This window comes from Rhipicephalus microplus, chromosome 1 (genome assembly GCF_043290135.1).
Source record: "Rhipicephalus microplus isolate Deutch F79 chromosome 1, USDA_Rmic, whole genome shotgun sequence".
Taxonomy (NCBI): domain Eukaryota; kingdom Metazoa; phylum Arthropoda; class Arachnida; order Ixodida; family Ixodidae; genus Rhipicephalus; species Rhipicephalus microplus.
The window spans coordinates 38,210,660-38,235,078 of NC_134700.1; the positions used below are offsets into that span (position 1 = coordinate 38,210,660).

Consider the following 24,419-nt stretch of genomic DNA (forward strand, 5'->3'; position numbering starts at 1 on the left):
TAGATAAGAAAGAAATTGCTTAATGGCCTTAAGCAATAATCCATGCACTATCTCGCCAAGTACAAGTAAACAAGACTCCAGGTGCACCACATCAATAAAACCACGAATAAATCGTTGGATGCAATGTTTGAAAATAGGCCTCAAATGTCTTCCCCTGTTTAACGTGACCAGTTACCTTACATTTTAATGAAGCTGCGCTGCTACTCAAGTAATCCGGTGTAATCGAGCACAGTTTATAGGTGAACGTATTGGTGTTCTGTACCTAGACGTAAAAGGTTGCCTTTCTTACAATATTCTTATTACAAGACACAGGAGCGACTTTTCTGTCTGCGGACAAATTGTGCAGAAACATAGAACAGTAGTTATCAAATGAAATTGTGAGCGGAATTTTGCAGGTTCCATGCACCGCAGCATTTTTATAAAGCCGGAATGTGAGAACGTGCTTACGCTTAGATATGTGTCTACGTGAAACGGGGAGACTCATCGGGAGATATTGCCCCGCCGCGGTGGTCTAGTGGTTAAGGTACTCGGCTGCTGACCCGCAGGTCACGGGTTTAAATCCCGCCTGCGGCGGCTGAATTTACGATGGAAGTGGGAATGTTGTAGGCCTGTGTGTTCAGATTTGGGTGCACGTTGAGGAACCTCAGGTGGTTGAAGTTTCCGGAGCCCTTCACTACGGCGTCTCTCATAATCATAAGGTGGTTTTTAAACATTAAACTCCACATACCAATCATTATCAATCGTCGGGAGGTATTTGAGTGGCAATGCTTTTCACAAAACACGGTGCATATATTTCGTCCAGCGTTGTTTGAGTGAGCTAACAAAGCAAGGGACGTGTATACTAGTCTTGAAGTCAAGAGACGTTATCACACGAGCGAAAAGGAAGAAAAAAAAAGAGAGAGACTCTTGTTTCGTCTCCGCAAAAGCTTGAAAATGATAGATAATACAGACAATTTTCAGGCCCAGCAGACGTCATCAAAAGTTTCCGAAAAGCAGCGTCGGACGCTTGCAGAGCATTGAAAATGGAGTATGCGTTTCATGGAAGCGACAGCCACACAGAAAGCGAGATGAAGTGTGACTGTCTTTAGGTGTTAGAATCATTGCTAATTAGGGGAGTTGTCAGGTAATAAGCCAAATCTTCTTTAAATGCCTATAGTTAAAACAAACTGAGTATTCATCTAGTGAAAGTGACAGTAGTGACTGTGAATTCATAATAGTTGATTAGCGTCGTCATACGCCGATATATTTTGATGTTTTTTTTATATTTAGCAAACAATGGGACGGTAACCTACGTTACAACCGGCTAAGCCAACATCATGAAAGTAATGTACAAAATAAATAGTGCACGGTTAAACAGCCACACGTGGTATTTTCTATCTTCTAGTAACCTTGGGCGAGCGCAATCTAACAATTTTTTTTCTATTTACGACTAAGTTTCACCGGGCGTTTTGGCAGCTGCCGTAATTTGAAGCATTGACAATATATCAGCAATAGGATGAAAGCAAGCACTGCAGCAGTGGACGAGCAGTTACAGCGCGCAGCTACAATCTAGGAGGTACTGGGTTCGATTCGCAGTGTCACCAAGCACTTTTTTAACAGGCTGCCCGGCCTGAGATTATGCGTGGCGGCGGGTACTAATTTCTTGAAAAGCTGGCTTTCGCGCTCTCTTCTTTCGCTCCCCTTTGACCCAAAAGCGCTGTGCCGTGCTCCTTCATAAATTACATAATTCAGGGTTCATAATTACCCTCTCCATTTTCTCTTATCGCAAAAGTGCCCAGTGCTGAAATACCAATATCATGCTTGGTGTATTACTTTTCACGTGTTTGGATATTCGACCATGCAGCGATCAGTCGTCACGGTGTTTTGAAGAAAATCTGGACATGCAGCGAGCTAACTGCTTGCGACCAAGTTGACTGCCTTTGTTGGGACACGTTTTCTTGCTAGTTTGGTGGGCATCAAACATACATTCAGCAAGACAAAAGAGCACGGACAGTTAGAGAAGACACAAACAGAGTGATTAGTCTGTGTCTTCTCTCTCGGTATCTGTCATGTTGCGTGGTTCTGTGTAATGTCGCTGTCAATGCTTAAAACTAACTACCGCAGCTAATCGAGTTATGCTGAGATGGTCCCCTATTGCCCAGAGCAGAACACAGCATTGACAATTTGATTTGTGTTAGAGAGAGATACTCTGCCTTTGGTTACTACAATAAATTTTTAAACCGAAGCCTAGTTTATCATAACAACAGTTCCAGTACATATGAAAGCTGCATGGAAAAATTAGTGCATTCAGCTTGACTAGGTTTGTGACCTTAATAGTAATTGCCAACCGGTAATACAATTTGCATACATATCACACGCATATAAAACTACAAGTGATAGCTTGCTTATTCTGATTAAAATGGATATGCTGAAATCGACATATTCGACCAACGCATTGTGTACAAGATATGTCCTGTAGAGTAGCTATTCTCTAAGCTAATCATCGCTGATTGGTTCCAGTTTACCCAATTTCTTGCCCATGACGGTACGTTAGCCAATAAAACAACATCTTAGAATGCACATATTTTGTGTAAGATGACATTTACTTCTATGCAGTAAAACACAAATAGAAATGTATAATTGGTTCAGAAGAAAAAGAACTAGAAAGAAATTCACTCAAATTATTACCAAACTTCCTCATCAATATTAAACGAATTCTCATTTAAAACATACATACATACATACATACATACATACATACATACATACATACATACATACATACATACATACATACATACATACATACATACATACATACATACATACATACATACACTGAGGTGTAAATATTAAGATGAATGGCTATGAAACAACAATTCTATTACACTCAATTTGAGTATACAGAAAGTAACTTACGAGCGAAATCCACCAACACTGTTATGTCTGAACTCGGTGTTTCTCGAACCATCTCAGAAAAGTTTGATGCACAGTTCCTGCTGCTGCCCAGTGTCAAGCAGTTTTTATAAGCAACACAAGAATGAAGCCCTCGTCAATGGCATGCTAAAGAAAAGGGCTTTCCACAAAAATTTGTACATGTCTGCAATATTACTCTGTTTATTTGCATAGCATGGCTCACTCACAGCAAACTAACAAAGCATGTTAGGACACTTGGGCTTAACAGTTGGCACAGCACAAAGAATATGCATAATACAATTCTATGCTACTAAGCTCTTCAGTGCAAACAGTGTTTCCATTGACAGCTATATCCCCATTTCGTTTCCCGACAACACTCCTCAAAAAGACTTCAAAGTTTGCACATCAACACAGTTCCCATACAGCTGTCAGTCTGCAGGAAAAAAAGTTCAGTTCACTCGTGGGCAAAGACTGTACACTCATTATGTGAGGTGATGCTGCAATGCACTGCATGTCTGTCTTGCTGCTATGCGTAAAATCACAATATGCGTAAAAATCACAATATGCGTAAAATCACAACTAATACTATGCCACTACAAAGTAATTATGTGTCATTTGGATCAAACAGGGACCACAATAAAAGAACATAAGAACTTTTACATTCACACAGTTCGAAAAACGTAAATACATTTTCTTAGAGTTTTCACAGCTCCTCTAAGAATAGTAATAATGGTTATAAAAACATTTTAACTTTCATTAACAAACTATTTTAAGTAGCCAACTTCAATATTAGAGTATGGCAGTATCTTTGCAAGAATAAACAATTGTACAGCACCTGGAGAAAGGTATATAAATGCATGCTGTAGCCACATATAAATAAAATAGGTAGTTTTATTTCTAGTATGAGTAGAGCTGCATAGATGATACTTAACTTGCATAGAACACAATTACATTATGAACAAACCCATTAAAAAGAACATTTAAAAAGTTACACTTACACAGTAGAAACGTAGAAGTAGACCGTTGAAGGACGAACAGGCAATGGGATAACAACACACAAGCACTAAAATCTACTGTTGAATATAATAGGAGTAGTGATGATTCACCTCCTTCCAAATAAAATAATCCACATAGAAACACTTCCCAGAGCCTATACACACATAATATTATTGGTGCTACACAAATGAGTGCATGTTGCATGATTTAATCGACTAAATACAAGATTACCACATCCATGGCTTTACTCCTTGTACTACGAAGAATAGAAACACAGTTACCATTGCCGATCATGGATGCTGTTATTTATGGCAGTGAAATGCAGAGACATGCAGGCGCTTTGATTAACATGAATGTTAAAAACTAGAGGAGAAATTTATTAGCCCACTAGCACTACAGCAGCGTTCAAATCAGTGTCATAGTTTGGTATCTTCCGTCGTGCAATATTCAATTATTTAGGATGCTCAAGCGCAAAAGAACTGCTGAATAATGCACTGCTAAGAAGTTAAACTGCAGCTGCACAGAATGCTACTACATATAAAATTCAAACTGCTCCAGACATTACAATCTGCTCTTTCTGCTTGATAAGACAGAGTCAACAAACAGCAGGAAGAGTCAACAAATATGTTGACTCTTTCTTCTGTCGTGAACTTTAAGCAGGAGAACACAGTCACTGGCAGTCCCTCTCTTCTTGCTGGTGTTTTGTGCTCCGTTCGTGATACAATGTACATGACCGTAGAGCACCTTCTTCCTTGTTACTTCTGGAAATTTAAGAAATACCAATCATCGTTGCAACCATGCTACATGCAAACGTGCACAGTTGTTAAATAGGTGCTCATATATACAGATGTCGTATACTCCTCAGCCGATGACAAATATACAGAAATAACAAAAAGAAAGGAAGTCTGAACACACACACAAACCGTGAAGACTGAAAATATAGTTTATTATGATGCAAGAGCAAAACTACAGTGTTATAGATGAAGGCACGAAAGTTTTGCCAGACGTATTTAGCCAATAACGTATCTTCTGTTTTGACTTCACACTAGGTGCGAGAAGGTGACCACAAATGAGTTCACTGGAGAACACAAGTTAGGCTGCGTGACAAGACAACAGCTAATGTTCATAACTTTAAGGCTGTCTAACACTGCCATACAGCATAGAGGAGTCTAGAAGACAGAAAGCACGGGTGGATTATGAGTCCGTTTCATGTCACATCTGTTATTCCAAACGAAGAAAATATTTCAAAAGTGCACTTCATTGGGGGAAACATTCACACGAACACTCACTATTATTATTTATATCAGTGTCTTGCGGGATGGATATGCTGTGTCTTGAACAAAATATCAATGGAGCACTCCATGACTTGGCTTGCATGGGTGCTGGCTGCATCGCACTGGTGCTGAAGTAGGCTAGCCACAGGCAGGGAAATGATGAGGCATAGTTTTGAGGCACACCGAACGTCACCTTTAGAGATCAACAATGCATACATAGGTCAGGTTTAATTTGTAGAAAAAGTATCTCACTACGCAATCGTGGTCAACGCGTTCGGGTGAAACACAACCTGCCACAGCACTGAGAGAGGAAAAGCTACATCAAGTCAAAGATGGAGTTACCAGCCCTATGTCGTTTGAGGCTTGTACGATAGGTCTTTCTTGTTGCAAGTTGTGAACAACAAGGCGATTTTCACCCATTTGCTATTTTCCTCCAGGGCACTTGATCCTCGAGCGAGTCTCAAGCTCAAGAGCTCAATTAGGAATCTATGATTTGTGCTCGTTCAAAAGCACTAGCTTTTCAGCCTCGGATTATTGAAGTTGTATTCATAAGCTGCAGGCTTTCCACTTTCAACATTCCCAGTTATCTTAATTTAATTCGTTTAGGGTTCAATAGGCGTTAATTGTAAGATTAATACAGGTGTCTACTGCAATCAACCATGCTTGGGTTTTCATTTGTGAACAGTAGGTCGTGTTTACTTATTTATATGTCTTTAAAAGAAAAGTAACCTTCCAACCAGTCGTTAGGCAGTTTCGTGCCCTCCAAGGTCCCAGGCAAGTCACAGTCCTTCCAGATGAGGCTGCTATGAATGCTTCTAGGCCACTTCCAGGTCCGCTGAATGATAAGAGTCCCAGCAGAGACATAGACTTGCACAATTAAGGAGTACGTGTCCTTCCTATTTTTTTACAGGAGGTCCAAGTCATGAGGAGGCTTGATATGCCAGTGCCTGCAACCGATACATCACAGGACCTTAACAAACTAAACTCTGCGATTTGTGAAGGGTGAAAAACAAGATATTTAAAAACAATCATCACAAGCACTCACTTCTAACACTCATGTGATAAAACTCGCTATCACTTGAGCAAATCTGCTATAATCACTTTGAAACAAACTGAAGCCCCATGTTGATCGAATGATTTGTGGGGTTTAACGTTCCAAAACCACCATATGATTATGAGAGACGCCGTAGTGGATGGCTCCGAAAATTTCGACCACCTGGAGTTCTTTAACGTGCACTCAAATCTGAGCACATGGGCCTACAACATTTCCGCCTCCATCGGCACTGAAGCCCCATGTAGGATTTATATACCGTAGTATATATGTTCTGGTGAAGCATAGTGCTACCAAAGCGGTAATCGTCTATTGAACTAATTTTTCAAAATAACATGAATTCCTCAAGTGCCACCTGCCTCCTGAAAAATAAATTCACAATAAGTTTGCAAGTATCAAACGTGGTAAATAGACAGGCCCATCCTAATAATCAAGCAAGAGCTCCCTTATATCAAATTACGAAAAACTGCTGATGTATTTGCCACTCTCTTCATAATATATGTATGTATAGAACATTCGAAGTAAATTTTCCATGCTTGAACTTCACTTAGAGAAACATTACATCTACTGGCCTGAAAAACCTGCACACGTTATAGTAATACGTGAATAGCAACAAATTTAGTTCCGCAAGGTCAACTCACCTATGGCAGCAATTAGTAGCCGTCAGTGTCATCAGAGACCAAGTGTGCTCTGGAGCCAACAAGCAAAAAACATCTGCAGACTGAATAGCAGTGAAGGCTGCCTAGGCATGCACATTCATTGATATAGTGGGGGAACTGGCCACTAGCCGTTGTTGCTAATGCTCTAGAGCCGTTCAAAACGATAGCCAGACAAACTTAACCTGTAGTTAGCCGGTACTGGCCTACAACTTTATCCGAAGCAAGGCACCGGTGAAATATTTGCTCTTCCTACGGGCCAGATGGAAGCTTGACGTTAACGTGCTCTCCCTGGCACATATAACTCTCAAGTTTTTACCGAAGACAAATCTAGGCATGCTACCAAAGCAACACAATCTACAACAGAATGTAGCATCTTGCAGCTTTGTTTTGCCACGTCGCGGCGCTCGGACTTTGGTTATCACAAAAAGGAGAAGTGACGAGTTAACAAACAAAAGCGTCAAGCTCCATCACCGCAACTTTGCAGGGCAAAACAGTTTTCGGTGCTGTCTTTCAATCTTTGGTGACACAAGCTCAGCTTCTTCACAAGTGTTGGAAACGTCAACACATCACCAATGTTCACAACGAAGATCGCTTCAGTCCTGAACACTAGACTGCTCACAAGAAGATAGAAGCGTATGGGCTAACCAGTGGCGAAGCACGAACCGAACACAGCGCGTAGTTCATACCTTTCCGTACGTACTTGGGGTCACTCAAGTAACGTGCTAAAATGCAGTAAATACAAAGTGTCGCACAGCACCCAACAGAGAGACTGGAAAGTGAAGCGAACGAACTCTTACCAGCACACAAAGACACATTGCAGACTTGCCGAGTGCTAGTTGTCGTTGACGGGCAGGCACTGATCTCGCTTCATACACACTGAAGCACAGACTTAGCTACGTGTCACCGTACACCACTACACTGCTGCTGGTTCTCACACCGCTTGATAGCACCGAAAAATCAGAGGTAATCGCAACACATCCAGCCGAACGCTGAAGAAACTTGAGCGAGAGGCGTTTATAAAAATTCGCACTGACCGATACGCTTTTTACGGCGCCATGTTGCTTTCGAGAACTGTGAAGCACGTAAGAGAACATGGAGTAAGGAGAAAATGTAAAATAGCTCTTAGAAAGCACTTGCGCATTTTTAACGCCGTGACTGAATTTCAACCTATGTGCGAGCGCCATGTTGTTTTCGACAACTGTTAAGCACGTAAGAGAACATGGAGTAGGAAAAAACTGTAAAATAGCTCTTAGAAAGTATACTTGCGCATTTTCAACGCCGTAACTAAATTTGATCCTATTTGCGAAAGCAAGGTTCATTTTGGCGTTGCATAAATCATTTACAAGACTTAAGGGTGGTTGTTGCCAATCTGCCGCCAAGTTTGGCGCGAAAATTTGCCCCTGTAGGTGTGACTTCTCCGTGAGAGTTTAGTGTCGTCCGCGGTGCATTTCGTGAGTGCATGAGCGACCCTTGACGAACCCGGCAAGGGACGCTGGCAGTTTTAATGAGGGAAATGAACTGCGCCTTGCAGATGTTGGAACGCGTTCTCTTGCTATTTGTGTTGCTCTGCAATTAAGATATCGTATCTCTGAGTTAGTGAAGCAACAATGCGTCGTCCACCGTGCATTTCGCGAATGCGTGTATGATGAACTTGTTCGCGATTGCATGAGTGGCGCTGGCAGTTTTAATTAACGAAATAAACCGTGCCTTGTAGAAGCCAGCGCACGTTCTCTTGTTGTGTGCGCAGCTGTGCAATTAAGAGATCGCGTCTCAGTATTAGGACGACGGGTAAAACTGAATGGAGTCACAGCAGGTGCGCTGCCTCCCTCCTTTTTATTCTTTAGGGGTGACGCTCCTCAAAGCGGCACCCGTTCGTCCCTCGTCGTAGTGCGTAACCAATCTTACGCGTTTACCTGCAAGGTGGTGCCGGTGAGAGATTTGTTCTGTGCGTTGTTGAACAACAGAAAATTCGCAGCGGGAACGTTAACTAAAAGCCGAATTCTCCTGTATATCATTCCCAATTAGCAGCCATGGGCATGTACATTGAGCACTATCTGACAAGAAAGATTGCTAGGTTATACTCGCTGGGCGTAACCTCCTTAGTTTTAGAAAGGTTTAGCGAGCGTCAGGCCGCTGTGCCATGAATACAGTGAACTAGCATATACCATGAACTCGAGGTAGTTAAAGGTGGGAAGTAGACTAGAAGCGCAAGCCGTGAGAAAGTGTGCGTGTGCCACCTCTCGTTTCATCCTTGGAATGTCCGCTGGATGGCGGTGCTACTACTATATGCGGAATATATGATGAAAACATGCGAGATAGTGGTGCTTGGAGTGTTGACCAGATAGACGAATGGACACACAGACAGATGCATGGACGGACGCACGGGTGGCTACACGGATGAATGGATGCATGGACGGACGCAGAGTTGGATGCATGAATGAACGCAGGGAAGGGCGCACGGACGGTCACACAGACGGACGCATGGACGGAAGGAAGCAAGAACGAATGGACGGACGGACGCTTCACCCTACTCTCCCATCATTCACTCCGTGGATATGCTGCCATTTTCTTCACAGCTGATAGTGCCACGTCGACCGCGCACTACGACGGGGACGCTACGCTTTCCCTAGCTATGGGGTAGGGGGGGGGGGTACAGCGCACTACCTGCTGCAACTCTATTCAGTTTTTTTCGGTCGTCCCTAACACTGAGACGCGTTCTCTTAATTGCACAGCTGCGCACAAAGCACGAGAACACGCCTAGATTTCTGCAAGGCGTGGTTCCTTCCGCTAATTGAAAAGGCCAGCGTTGCTCATGCACTCGTGAAATAAACCGCGGACGCCACTAAGCCTTCATGGAGAAGCCACAACTACCGAAGCAAATTTCTCTGCCAAATTTAGCAGCAGTCTGGCTACACTGACCCCTCAAGTCTGCCAACAACTTATTCAACGCCGCGGAGGAAGTAAAGGTAGGAGAGGGCATGCCCAGCCGGCACGCTGCGTGAAATGTGTGGAGGAAATGACATCATGGCGGCCATATTCACTGGGCACAATGGCGGCGTTATTATGGTGACGTGTTGCGCAGTGGAGCTGGTCTAGCAGTGAACGGCCGCGGCTGGCGTCAGCATGTATGCTTCTCCACGTCTTGTGCCGAGCCGTGGCGGACAATATCCTTTCCCTGCGCCGCGTTTTTGGTTACACAGTGTTCTCCTGGCAGTTTCTGTACTCTTAGCAACGTTTACAAATCATTTGTTCATGACGGGGTTTCAACAGTGCATAAAACAAGTGCATATCCATGTGTCGTGCAGCGGATGACGCGAATAAAGCAATTAGTATTCAGGGAAATCGCGTTGGGCACCATGACGAAGCGGAACGACGACGAACGCCTTGCAGGTCAGTCACGGTTGGGCAGTGCTCCTGCTTGTGATAACGGATGACGCTGTTGAGCCCAGCAAGACGCAATGACGGCCATGTGCGCCTACGTAGTTTTGTGTTGTGTGTGCGCAGTAACAACTTGCATGTGCGTATTAAAACACCTTTTCTTTTCCGCTTCGTATACTCTCCCGCAGCATTGCATGCAATCTCAACGTAACAGCAACCACGTTCGAATGTCACATGTACCGTGCTCAAAGTCACCACGATAGCAGAATGCTGACGCCGGTGAGTTTTACGCGGAACACATACACAGTGGCTGGACACTGCGTCAGCCACGAGGCGGAATGCTACCGTGAAGGCGCGTGACCAATCGTGTTGTCTGTACAGTTGCTGAATTAATGACGTGAAAACACTCGCCGTTATCAGTGCATCTAGCGCGTGTTCTCTCTTGTACTTGCTCCGTTGTCGGTGATCTGTTACTTGCTGTTAATACTCAGACGAAATGATTTTGTCGAAAGTGTCGCGCTGGCCCAGAGTGTTGAGCCCCGTTTCATTAGTTTCGGATCGTCACGACATGCGCGCTGCGCAACTCACGTGCTTTCCGAGCCGGAGAGAGCCGTGTCTTCTGCTTCACATTCAAACGTAAACAACAGAGGAGAATTTGCCCAGTCAATACGGCCGGCTTCTGGCTTCATTGCGGCTTCACAACGGGTGACGTCAGGGCCTCTCCTACCTTTCCTTGCTCCGTGGTATGGTGGCTAGAAGCTGTTTTGTTTGCCCCATAGCGATTCGTTTGCCCCTTACGTTTGACTTCACTTGCGTCACACTTCTTGCAATGCATCGGGATAGGATAGGACCGTTCCTTAGTTTTTCCTTCCTCCATGGTCTCTGCCCTTGGAGGAAGGAAAGATAGGAGAGGGCATGCCCAGCAGGCGCGCTACGTGAAAAGTGTGGAGGAAATGACATCATGGCGGTTATATTCAGTGGGGACAATGGCGGCATTGCTATGGTAACGTATTGCGCCGTGGATATGGTATTTCCTTTCTCCGTGCGGCTTCACAACGAGTGACGTCAGGGCCTCACTTACGTTTCCTTTCTCCGTGTGCAACGCCAAACAGAACTTTGCCTGTGCGAGGGGGATGATATGGCGGACACTACAGGCATGCCAGATGAAAGAAGGGTTTTGGCAACGTTGCGGAGTGAGCTGATGTTGAGGGTATCGCTTCACAATCACAATCTGTGCCTGTAGGCCAGGCCGTCGTCTGCTCACGTTTGTCGGCTGCTTCGATCAGAGCATGCGACGAGGGATTCGCCTTCGCAACGGAATTATTCCCAGGTCAAGCAGTCGCTGCATCGCACAAAACACAAGTCAGTGGCTCGCTCTACATTTGAACGATACCCGTGTGCTCAGATTTGGGTTAAATAACCCCAGGTGATCGAAATTTCCGGAGCCCTCCACTACGGCGTCTCTCATATTCATATGGTGGTTTTGGGACGTTAAACCCCACATATCAATCAATCAATCTTTGAACGATATTCGTGCGCCATGTTATTAGCTGGCGATTGTCGCAGGGACGAATTCAGCCAAGACTTGCTCCAGAATCGTGAGGGTTTGCCTATTTCCGGTGTCATTTGAAGTTACTAACGTCATTTTATCTCGACTGCTTGCCATGTTATCACGGTCCATATCGGTTTCTGAACAGTGAAGGGGAAAATGCTTGTTTGTTTGTAGTTTCATGCGTAAACACGCACACCCCTAATACGTTTTGGTGTACAAAGCACGCGCCATCCCAGATCGACCAAAAGTGTATCGACCGCTGTATTTCAGAGATCGCACCCACTGGACAGTTAGGGCCAATCGAAGTACACTCGAGCACAAACTTTATGAACCAATAACCAAAAAGTTCCTCTCAATTTTATTTCCAATAGCGTGCAAAGAATGTGCTCCCATTAGGCTCATTGGTGGCAATTTCCACCAATGAGGCAAGGATCTCGAGTCATACTTTTATTTGGATGAGATGGGGTGCAACTCAGCAACGTAACAAATAAGGATGATCATATGCCGTGCCACGTTCGAATGCACCGACATTCACGTAGCACATTGGTTTTCGTCCAACCACAAATCGTTACAAGCGTAATTTTACGCCATTGACGCCCAAGAGGAGTCTTCAATTACTGCGACATCGAACTTATTCGACGAACGTGGTCATCAATACTATCCACTGCGTTCAAGGAAAACAACACACAGAACTCAAAGTGCCGAAAGAAATAAAAACGCAAAAGCAGTCATTAGGCAGCCCTTCATAAGCGTGAATTAACTCGAAACCAGCAAGGGCACCAAAGTATACCGCCGGGATGGCACGTTCTAAGTACTCACATTGTTCCTAAGAGTAGTGCGGACCACTCTTACGGTTTTTTTTTCTAGCCACGCTGTTTTGAAGCAAACTTTCGTGAATACACCTACGAGCATTTTTCGGTGAAGTAAGTAAATATAGCAACTGCATCACCATTCGGACATGTTCCCGGGCAGTCGCAGCACGCTTTCTTGCAGCGGCCGATGTGACAACTATGGCCTCTTACGACGTTTTTTGCGTTTCGTGAATTGACTTACGCAACAAAATTTTTCTTTCGCTAAATTCTTTTGTGTGTTTTGTGAATATGGCTCCTGATCTCCAGAGGGTGTTTTGCTCCTAGCCTTTGAGGAAGGAAAAGCATTGTCAATACTTATGAGCGAGTTCCTTGGAACAGTGCAATCAATGTTAGTTGCTCGCGACAGCCTCTGCACAGTGTTTAGTGCACTTTTTGAATCTGGACTCGAAATATTTCAGGGGCCTGCGGTGAAATTCAATCTTCGAGAAGACACCCACCTTAAGTTTCACCATTCACGGCCTATCCCGTACGCTCTTCGTGAGAAGGTGCACTGGAGCTGGAACGCTTAGTGAGTGATGGCATATTATTGCCTGTAACACATTCAGAGTGGGCGGTACTAAAAAAAGACGGGTCTGTCCGCATTTGTGGCGATTTTAAAACCACAAATATTACTGCATGCATAAGAGTAGCAGTATCCACTACCTAATTTCGGATATTTCGAATTTCGGATATTCAATTATTTTAGGATATTTTCCACTCACTTCGCGGGGGATCTTTTTTCTCTACGTTAGATCTGAAGGACGCGTATAACCAGCTCCCATTGGATAAGGAAGCGAAGAAACTGGCCGTCTTAAACTCGCAGAAAGGGCTTTTCTGCCATAACGTTCTTCCCTATTTTTCAGCGGCGCATGGAAAATGTCCTGGCTGGCCTTCCAGTCGTGCCGGTGTAGTTTTACAACGTATTGTTAGCCGAGCGTCAAGACGGTAACGGCCCTCTGCTCCAGGATGTTTTGCACCGGCTGAATAAAAACGGTGCCAAGCTGAAGGCAGAAAAATGTCACTTCTTATTATTCTACTTGGGGCACCGGATCGACAAAGATGGCTTGCACCTGTTGAAAAAGAACCTCGCACTGCAATACGCGATTCACCATGAGCAACAAATATAGGCGGACTGCTTCATTTCTGAGTCTACTGCCTTATTATCACTCGTTCCTATGAGACATGCAAGGCATCTTGACCCCCTTGTATATTTAAAGGCAAAACTAACGCTTATCAGCCCATCAGTGCTGACATATTTTCAATCCGGCCAACCAGTGCGGCTGGAATTCGATGCATCACCGTCGGGTTTAGGTGCCATCGTCTCACACCACATGGGCAACGCTATAAGTCCATTGCTTTCCGTTCCCGCACACTGGCGCGCGCCAAAGAAAATCGCAGAATATCTACGGATTGAATGACGATAAGGGCGAAGATTCGAAAGGTTGTATCAGCAAACCGTGAATCATCCGCTGGCCGTGTCCATCCGTCCATCTGTGCATCTGTATGTATGTATGTATGTATGTATGTATGTATGTATGTATGTATGTATGTATGTATGTATGTATGTATGTATGTATGTAATGATTGATATGTGGTGTTTAACGTCCCAAAACCACCTATTGATTATGAGAGACGCCGTAGTGGAAGGCTCCGGAAATTTCGACCACCTGGGGTTCTTTAACGTGCACCCAAATCTGAGCACACGGGCCTACAACATTTCCACCTCCATCAGAAATGCAGCCGCCGCAGCCGGGATTCGAACCCGCGCCATGCGGGTCAGCAGCCGAGTACCTTAGCCACTAGACCACCGCGGCGGGGCATGTATGTATGTGTGTATGTATGTATGTATGTATGTATGTATGTATGTATGTATGTATGTATGTAGGTATGTATGTATGTATCATTACGCCTGCGAGTCCACACCGAACGTCAGTGCCTCTGCAAAGGAAATCTGTGTCAAGGTCAGCAATCGAGCCCGCCTGACACGATCGACTCAACGACGCCATCAAGTGGCGGCGCCGCTCTTTCCCGCAACGCAATTCGAGCTACCTCAGCCCACGAGCCCGTTGAAGCAATCGGCGCCTTCCAGGCTGGCGAGTCTTACGCAATGCGTGGCTGCGTCACTCGTCCTTGCGTGCAACCACGTGCAGCAGCTCCGGATTTCATGAGCATGATGAGGCGCAGCAGCGAGCCCCATTGGAGGATTCCGACATCACGGCCAGTGGCGCTTCTGGTTGGACATTTGGTTACTCAAAGAACCCACCAGGTGCCTATAAAAAAAAGCTCTGCGGAGCGTCGCGTGGATCTGACCTATGCTTGAGAGAAGCTTCTCGTCGGTTCGAGCTCTTCGCAGTCGGCGTGCCCGGTGTCCTTGGCAGTAGCGAGTTTCATGGCGCCCATCGTAACCTTGTCGGCCGTGCGCCTCGTAACAGCGTGCGAGAGAAGACATCTCGGCTCTTCGAGTCTCTAAACTCTCGGCCCCATTGCCAAACTTGTAACGCCTTTATTTTTATGCTGTACATAAACCTTGCCTTAACTCACCATTGTCTCGTCCGCTCGTCTATTAGCTCTGCGGAGAAGCAGTCACGAGCTGACAAAGCTAGGCTACCAAACGTCTGGTGACCTTTCCGGTGGATTTCTAAGCAGTGGCGCCTTCGGGACCGTGTTGGTGTCGCCGTCTTCATAACAGTGTTAAGTTTCGTGCAGCCATCATAACCTCGTCGGCGGTGCGTCTCGTAACAGCGTGTGAGAGAAGACATCTCGGCTCTTCGAGTCCATAAACTGTCGGCCCAAGTGCCGAATTTATAACGCCTCTATTTGTATGCTGTACATAAACCTTGCCTTAACTCGCCATCGTCTCGTCCGCTCGTCTATTAGCTCTGCGCAGAAGCAGTCGCGAGCTGAGAAACCTACGCTATCAAACGGCTGTTGACCTTCCCGGCGGAGTTCGAAGCAGTGACGCCTTAGGGACCGTGTTGGCATCGCCGTCTTTCGTAACAGTGGTGGCAGCGGTGGGATCGGCCGGCGTCATCGACATCGATGCGGTGAGCCCCTGATGTTTTCCCCTTAGTTAACCAGACTACTCTAGCACAGGTTATAGTAGCTTAAATAAGAAATTTGTGAAGCATTAGAGTGAGTTTTGATTGTTTCAAGCAATGTCGAAGTGCTTTGAAACCAAAGTTAATGCGGAGGGTGTGAACACGGCAGTGTTAAAATTGCTTGCGCGTCTTGCTAGTAGATTTATAGTGGGTACGGCAAGTAGACTCTTAACAGGGCCAAACAGCAAGAGGCTAGCTGAACTATGGAGAAGCTTAAAGTGAAGGAGCTCATCAAAATTAGTGAGGAAGTTGGCCTTATTTTGGGCCGTGCGAAACGAAAGCAAGCGATACTTGAGATCATGAGGAAAGCAGGAGTTACGACTGAGGAAGTCGATGAGGCCTGGGCGGTTATCAAAGCACGCCGCGAGGAGGCTGAAAGGCGAGAAGCTTGCGACCGTAAGGAAGCTGAATGACGAGAAGTTCGCGAACGTGAAGAAGCTTAAAGGTGAGAAGTTCAAGAACGTGAAAACGCTAAAAGACAAAACGCTGTGAGGAGGCCGAGAGACAGGAGTGCCTTGAGTTGAAACGAGTAGAATTGGCAATCCTGCTGTGTTCACTGGCGCCTAGCGTAGCTTATTTATTTATTTATTTATTTTGTTACCCTCAATCGCCGAAGCTTTACAGAGGGGAGTGGGTTACAACATGAAAAATATACGTGCTATTTTATACATGAACAAAACTAAAAAAAAAAAAAAAAAAAAAACCTCTACTCAATGAGGCGCAACAAAAGTGAAACGTAAAAATAAGGAAATCACAATGAGCAAATAGTGAATGTAGTAAAATTATACAGTACTAGCAAAAAAAAGTGTAAAAGTAAGGGAAATGACACGCACACACAAAAAATCAAGAATCCACTGGAAAACGCTGGCATCTTGACACGTGGAGACAGAACTTCGTAAGGAGGGGAATAGATCGGATGACTAAGGAGAGCTATCGCGAAATAGGTGAGCTGATAAAGAATGACGAAAGAGGGAGTGATCAGAGATGGAAACGATGTCACCTGGTAGCCGATTCCAATCGTTTGATGTGACCGGTATGAAGGAGCAAGAAAATGTGTTTGTGTAGCAGAAAGTACCTTTAACCTTGTGTTCATGGTCGATCCGAGAGGAGTGATATGTGGGAGGCGTAATGAGCTCATTACGCAGTGATGGATGATGGTAGGTCTTATGGAAAAGGCAAAGGCGGAAGTACTTGCGACGCAGTGATAGAGGTGGCAGTGACAAGTGGTGCTTCATTGCTGTTACGCTTGTTGTACGTTGATAATCCGATAGAATAAAACGTGCAGCGTTATTTTGAATTAGCTCAAGGTGCCTAATCAAGTTTTCGTGGTGAGGGTTCCAGATTGCAGCAGCGTACTCCAATTTCGAGCGCACGAGGGTTTTATAAAGAAGCATCTTCAAGGAAAGTGGGGCGTTGCTGAAATTTCGACGTATGTATCCCAATGTACGGTTAGCATTGTTCGTGATGACGTTAATATGGGCATTCCATGTTAGATTGAAAGAAATGGTGACGCCTAAGTACCGGTATGACGACACTTGGTCAAGATAAACTTCACCCAGTTTGTATGTTGAGGAGTTATTAGGCTGGCGGGAGACTGTCATTAGCTTGCATTTTTTGGGATTTAATTTCATAAGCCATTTATCGCACCAATTCCTAATGTTATTTAAGTCTGTCTGCAAGATGTTCCTATCATCATCGGTACGTATTTCCCTGTAAAGCACACAGTCATCGGCATATAAATGAACGGATGAAGAAACGCAGTCAGGGAGATCATTAATATATATTAAAAACAGCAGAGGTCCCAGAACTGAGCCTTGCGGGACACCCGATGTTACACTTATTTCCGGCGAGTCATGACCGTTAACAGTGACGTACTGAAGACGGTTTGTTAGAAAGTAGTTGAGCCATGCCAGTACATTCGAGTCAAGGTTGAGAGAGGAGAGCTTATGCATTAGTAAAGCGTGATTGACTTTTTCAAATGCTTTTGCAAAATCCAGGAAAATGCAGTCAATTAGAGATTGTTTATCAAGAATGGTATGCAGGTGATGAGTGAAAAGAAGCAACTGGGTTTCACAGGAAAACGTACGCCTAAAACCGTGTTGGGCCGATGTAAAAAATGAATTCGATTCTAAAAGTTTCGCAATATGTGAATGCAGTACATGTTCCATTAGTTTACACGGAATGCTTGTTAGTGAAATGGGCCGATAGTTAAGAGCGGAGTGTTTATCACCAGACTTGTGTATCGGCACAACCTTACCGACCTTCCAGTCCAGCGGCAAAGTTGCTTGGTCAAGTGACTGCTGGAAAATCTTACACAAGAAGAGAGACGAATATGCGCTTGTTTGTTTGAGAAATTTTGAGTTGATACCGTCAGTCCCACATGATGAGGATGTTTTTAAGGTGTCAATTAACTTCAAAATTCCTGCAGAATCAAAAATGATAGGAAACATTGAGCGGTAGTCACGGCACACAACTGCGTCAACAGGCGCAGCAGTATTTCCCGAGAAATTGGCTGAAAAAATATTGTTAAATAACGCGGCACATTCAGATGGTGGTAGCGGCTCACCAGAGTCATCGTTAATTGATAAATCCGCATTTTGGCTAGAATTGATAACGTTCCAAAATTGCCGGGGGTTCCTTGATAACAATTCAGGCAACGTATGCGTTTGGAAACGATTCTTAGCAGCACGCACAGCTTCCACGTATTCTGCCTCAGCATTTTGATACGCTACCCAGCAGTCACTAGTATTTTGCAACTTGGCTGTGCGGAAATAGCGCTTTTTTCTATTAGACAAACGTTTTAGATGCGACAGTTCAGGTGAGCGGTCAGAGAATTCGCGACCAACTGCCACCGTTCGTATTAGGCGAGGGCATGATGAAGTATCTCGTCAAGTTTGAACACGTCTGTGAGCGAAATACTTTGGAGCGGTCTCTTTGAGCCCAGAACTTGTTAGCTCTTCTTCCCGGCAAAGTGTCCGACGCGATAACTTGCCTGTGGAGGGAAGAGTTCGAGAGCTATGATGAAGTTAAGGAAGTGCTCTTGAGACGTTATAAGTTGTCACCCGAGGCTTTCAGGCAAAGGTTTCAGTATGCTAAAAGGGGGAGTGAGTCACACGTTGACTTCGCGTTTCGCCTTAAAGCCGATTTATTTGAATTGGCGCAAGGGCGAAGGTGTTTATGACGATCGCGATAAAGTGGTAGATAGCATTGCATTGGAGCAATCCTACCGCTTATCGAGGAGGATGTCAAACTTTGGCTGCAGGAAAAACTCGGTGAAGTACAGCTAAACAAGGCAGCAGAGTTAGCTGAGGAGTATTATACTCGCCGAAAGTTGCATAGCAGGGCAGTGCGCGTTCAAAAGGATGAAAGGAAAGAGGGCTTTCCAAAGAAACCTGATCAACGGAAACCCGCTCCGCAGCATAATTTCAAGAAGGACCCGTCTCTTACGAAGAACACTGTAGGGGAAGGGCAAACGGAAGCGGAGAAATCGAGTGCCATTTCTAAACAACGCAATGATACCACACGGGCGTTTGAATTATGGAAGCCGCTAATCTGCTACAACTGCAAAAAAGAAGGGCACATCGCGATAAACTGTAAGCAAAAGTTTGCTTTCGCAACAATCCGAGAATCAGAAAAGAACATGCGGTTGTTAGAGCCGTATCTCCAAGAAATTAGTGTGAATGGGAGAACGTGTCGAGCACTTCGAGACTCAGCGGCAACCATCGACGTTGTCCATCATTCATTCGTGTCTCCGGATGACATTACAAGAGTGCGCGTGGATCAGGCAAGTCGCCGAGGAACAGAGTGCTTGCTTACCAAATGCTATGGTTGTCATTAAAGGGCCGATCCGTAAGCTTCGCACTGAAGCGGCTGTGTCTGCTGCGCTTCCCGATTGTTTTCCTTATCTTTTCTCTAATAACTCAGAGAAGCTTCTCAAAGAGCAGGGTAAATCGCAAGAAACTTTGTCGTGTTCAATCTGGCGGAGCGTCAAGTGCAGAAGCTGCCGGTCTATGTGACCTTGGCGGCGAGTCGACGGAACCTCAGAGAGGAAATTCTCCTTGTGAGTCATGTGAGCAGTCACTCGAGTGGCCCGTCGCCGAAACGACTGGCGTGGTTTCCGTAGCAGGAGGAGACGACATGGCGCCATTGAGTCAGAGCGAGAGGGGTGCAACGCTCTCGCCTGTAGCGGAAAGTTGCAGTGAGCTGTCGAGGGTTGATTGAGAAACGCACATTCGAGAGCAGCGTGAGGACCTCTCGATTGAAGCGCTAATGGAAAGCGTAAACGTGGAAAAAAATAAAAAGAATGTTTCTTTTTTTTGAGAAAGCAGGGCTGCTGTATCGGAGCTACACAAATGCGCGAGGTCGCAAGTATGAGCAGCTCTTCGTGCCACAAAGGAATCCTCGCCAACTATTGGAACTGGTGCATGAAAACGCGTGGGCCGGGCATCTCGGCACAAAAAAGACCCAGGCTCGAGTTTCCCTTGAGTTTCATTAACCGAAATGCTGGAAGGATATCGAAGTCTTTGTACACTCATGCGACATATGTCAGAGCGCGGAGAAATCCACTGACAAGGGCAAGGAACCCATGAAGCTCGTGCCAATCATCACACAACCTTTTCGGAGCCTAGTAAGTGATATCGTCGGGCCATTGCCAGAGTCAAGGCAAGGTTCTCGGTACATCCTGACTGCCCTCTGTGTAGCCACAAAATTTCCGGAAGCGATGCCACTTAAGGAGCTCAATTCCCCTCATGTTGTGGATGCACTGCAATCTATATTTGCACGCGTCGGATTTCCTTCTGAAATCCAATGCAAGAATGGTAGTGTCTTCACCAGCTGCCTTACCTCTACTTTTTTGGATAAATGTAGAATAAAAGTAGTGCGCAGCTCGATCCACCACCCGCAATCTAATCCGGTCGAACGTATGCATTTTGTTCAGAACGGATACAGAGAGCTCTTTGCTACGAGCACAAATGCGACTAAGAAGCATGTATTCCTCCCGCTATGTTCGCTTTGAGATAAGCTCCTCTTGAGACCACTGGTTTTAGCTCTTCAGAGCTTATATGTGGCAGGAATTTGAGAACACCGTTGCGAATGCTACGCTAGTCCTGGGAGGAATTCGATGAGGACCCTATTGTAGTTGCGTGTGTTCTACACCTCCTTCAGAGGCTTGGAAAAACGAAAGATCTTCTGGCAAGCCACATGAAGGCTGCACAAGTGTTGTGGAAGGAGTACTACGACATATTGGCGAAAAAGCGCGCTTTTCAAGTAGGTAGTCAGATAATGCTGCTAAGGCCGTCCGAAAAGAAAAAGCTTGAGATTCATTGGGAAGGGCCCGCTACAGTAATATCGAAGCTCTCTGATACCAAATATGAAGTGAAATTAGGAAGGCGGCTGAACAAAATTTATCACAATAACTTGATGAAACCATACGTTTAACGTCAAGCGGTCGTATATCTGCTGTTGAATGCTTCAGAGAAAGAGGGAGCAGAAATTTTGAGTTCTAGTTATGTAATCGAAAGGGGACCGGAGGTAATCTTGGAGCAGTTGAGCGCAGAGCCTAGGTTAAGTGAAGTCCAGAAAGAGGGCCTGAGAAGGATTGTTTCCGAGTTTGAAGTCGTGTTTTCGGACCGTCCCGGAAACACGACGTTGATTGACAACGATATCGAGCTAAGTTGTGAGGAGCCAATCCTTAGCAAGCCGTATCGTTGTTCCCCTGTGCAAAAGCAGATCATGAAAGAGGAGATTGCTAAAATGCGGCAGTTGGGAGTCATAGTACCGGGCGACAGTGACTATACATCCCCTCTAATATTGGTTCAAGTGCCAGGAAAAGATCCGAGGTCATGCATCGATTATCGGCGTCTCAACGCCTTAACTCGCGACCAAACTTACCCGATACCAAACCCGGAGGAGAGGGTAGAAACTGTGTCACAGTCCAGCTATATTTCCATGTCGTGCGAGGGTATTAGCAACCCCCCTTACGGAGCGTGCTAGCCGCTATGCCGCATTCGTTTCTTCATTTGGAACGTATCGTCCACTTAAGCTGAGCTTTGGATTGAAAAATGCGCCCCTTTGTTTTTCAGGCCTAATGGACCACGTTCTTAAAGGCCTCTCTGAGTTCGCTCTGCCGTATCTTGACGATGTCGCCATCTTCTCAAACAAATGGGAAGAACATTTTGAGCAGTTACGCGTCATGCTAAACAGGTTGAAAGAGGCTGGTCTTACCGTAAAACATACTAAATGTCACGTAGGGTGCGGCGAGGTGTCTTACCTGGGACACGTTGTGGGACGTGGCTGGCGTCGACCTTCAGAAATTAAGGTAGCCGCCGTCGTGAACTATCCACGACCAACCACAAAATCTGTCATAAGAGCATTCTTGGGCCTGGCTGGATACTATCAGCATTACGCGCAAAACTACCCTAGCATTATCAGCCCTCTAACTGCCGCACTTCGAGAGTCTGAGCTGGTTAAAGTAGTACAAGACTCACGAAAGGAGGATGCGTTTTGCCAGCTGAAACAGGCCCTAAGCGAAAAGCCCGTTCTCATGGCACCCGATTTCTCTAAGAGATCTGTGATTCAATGCGACGCGAGTGATCGTGGCATGGGAGCTATATTGTGCCATGAAGACAGTGCTGGTAACGAAAGGCCAGTTTTATATTCAAGTCAAAAACTCAGCAGCAGGGAAGCGGCATACAGTACATCTGAAAAGGAATGCGCTTGCCTCGTGTGGTCCGTTTAAAAGCTAGCTTGTTATGTCTGCGGTTCGAGGTTTCTGGTCGAAACGGAGTACTGTCCTCTAACCTGGTTAAAAAGCATGTCACCTAAAAGTGGCCGGTTACTGAGGTGGAGCATTATACTCCAACAGCACGACTTTGATGTTCGCTACAAAAAATGAAAGCTAAACGCTAATGCAGACGCATTCAGCCGTGCGTTTTAGCTAGTACCTTCTCCACCTTTTGGTTTCTCGCTGGCGCTTCGGGGCAAAATTTTGTCCTCATCACAGCCTTAGCTGAGTGCTCTTGTCCACAGTGATATCAAGGGGCCCACTTTATGTTGTATTTCATTTTGTTACGTTGTTGTACGTGTAAAAGTTTGAGTTCTCATTTTAAGAGTCTTGTGTCCCACATGCGTCTCTTGATGTAGAGGGAACGAAATTCTGATAGACACGTAGCTAGGTACATGTTGTACTATGCTTTGTCGGGTGTTCTGTTGGGTGACCGAGTGCACTTGCATGTGTCGTATGTTGTCTGTTGTGGAACCGTTCTCGACAAGTTGCAGAACCATCGACAAGTGCTGAGATCAAGAAAAATCGTGAGAAGAGATGAGCAAAGCTGGCGGGCAAATTGTGGTGACAAGCCAGTGGAGCTGGGATACGTCCTTCAGAATGGGATGTGCTCACAGAACGTAGTCTGGAGCTGCATTCTCCCCATGGCCATGGAGACGAACCTGGAGGGACCTGGCGAACGAGCGCACCCGACATCTGAGCCACGTGGAAGCAGCTCGTCTTTCCGGCGCATTGTCTGGTGGCGGGCGTGCTGTTACGCCTGCGAGTCCACACAGAACGTCAGTGTCTCTGCTAAGACAATCTGTGTCATGGCCAGCAATTGAGCCCGCCTGACACGATCGACTCAACGACATCATCAAGCGGCGGCGCCGGTCTGTCCCGCAACGCACATCGAGCACCCTCAGCCCACGAGCCCGTTGAAGCAATCAGCGCCTTCCAGACTGGCGAGTTTTACGCAATGCGTGGCGGCGTCACTCGTCCTTGGGTGCAACCACGTGCAGCGGCTACAGATTTGATGAGCATGACGCGGCCCAGCGGTGAGCCCCATTGGAGGATTCCGACATCACGGCCAGCGGCGCCTCTTGTTGGACATTAGGTTACTCAAAGAATCCACCCGGTGCCTATAAAAAAATAACCCTGCGGAGCGTCGCAAGGAGCTGATCTATCCGTGAGAGAAGCCACTCGTCGGTTCGAGCCCCTTCGCAGTCGACGCTCCCGGTGTCCTTGGCAGCGGCGAGTTTCGTGGCACTCATCGTAACCTCGTCGGCGGTGCGCCTCGTAACAGCGTGTGAGAGAAGACATCTCGGCTCTTCAAGTTCCTAAACTGTCGGCCCCAGTGTCGAATTTGTAACGCCTCTATTTTTATGCTGTACATAAACCTTGCCTTAACTAACCGTCGTCTCGTCCACTCATCTATCAGCTCAGCGCAGAAGCAGTTGCGAGCTGAGAAACAAATGCTACCTAACGGCTGGTGACCTTCCCGGCCGAATTCAAAGCAGTGGCGCCTTCGGGACTGTGTTGGCGTCGCCGTCTTTCGTAACAGTATGTATGTATGTATGTATGTATGTATGTATGTATGTATGTATGTGTGTGTATGTGTGTATGTATGTATATATGTATGTATGTATGTATGTATGTATGTATGTATGTATGTCCGACCGACCGACCGACCGACCGATCGACTGTATATCTGTCCACCCATCCGTCCAACATCCCTCCGTCAGTCCGACCAATACTGCCGGCGGCAGTGAAGTGCAGCATCGATAGAAGCACGCTCGCAGCATTTTTCGGTACACTTGAAGTTTCTACGCGTGCCTCCAAATGATCGGAAGTCGTTTTTTTGCAATCAAGGCCACCTCAGCGAACACAACGCACTTGTTTATT

The 24,419-nt window shown here is 45.8% G+C and overlaps 1 protein-coding gene across 4 annotated transcripts in view; it reads left to right on the forward strand.

Moving 5' to 3' along the window:
* Positions 1-24,419, forward strand: part of LOC119177786 (octopamine receptor beta-2R) — a 412,984-nt gene that overhangs the window by 284,725 nt on the left and 103,840 nt on the right. The gene's annotated exons all lie outside the window — the stretch shown is intronic.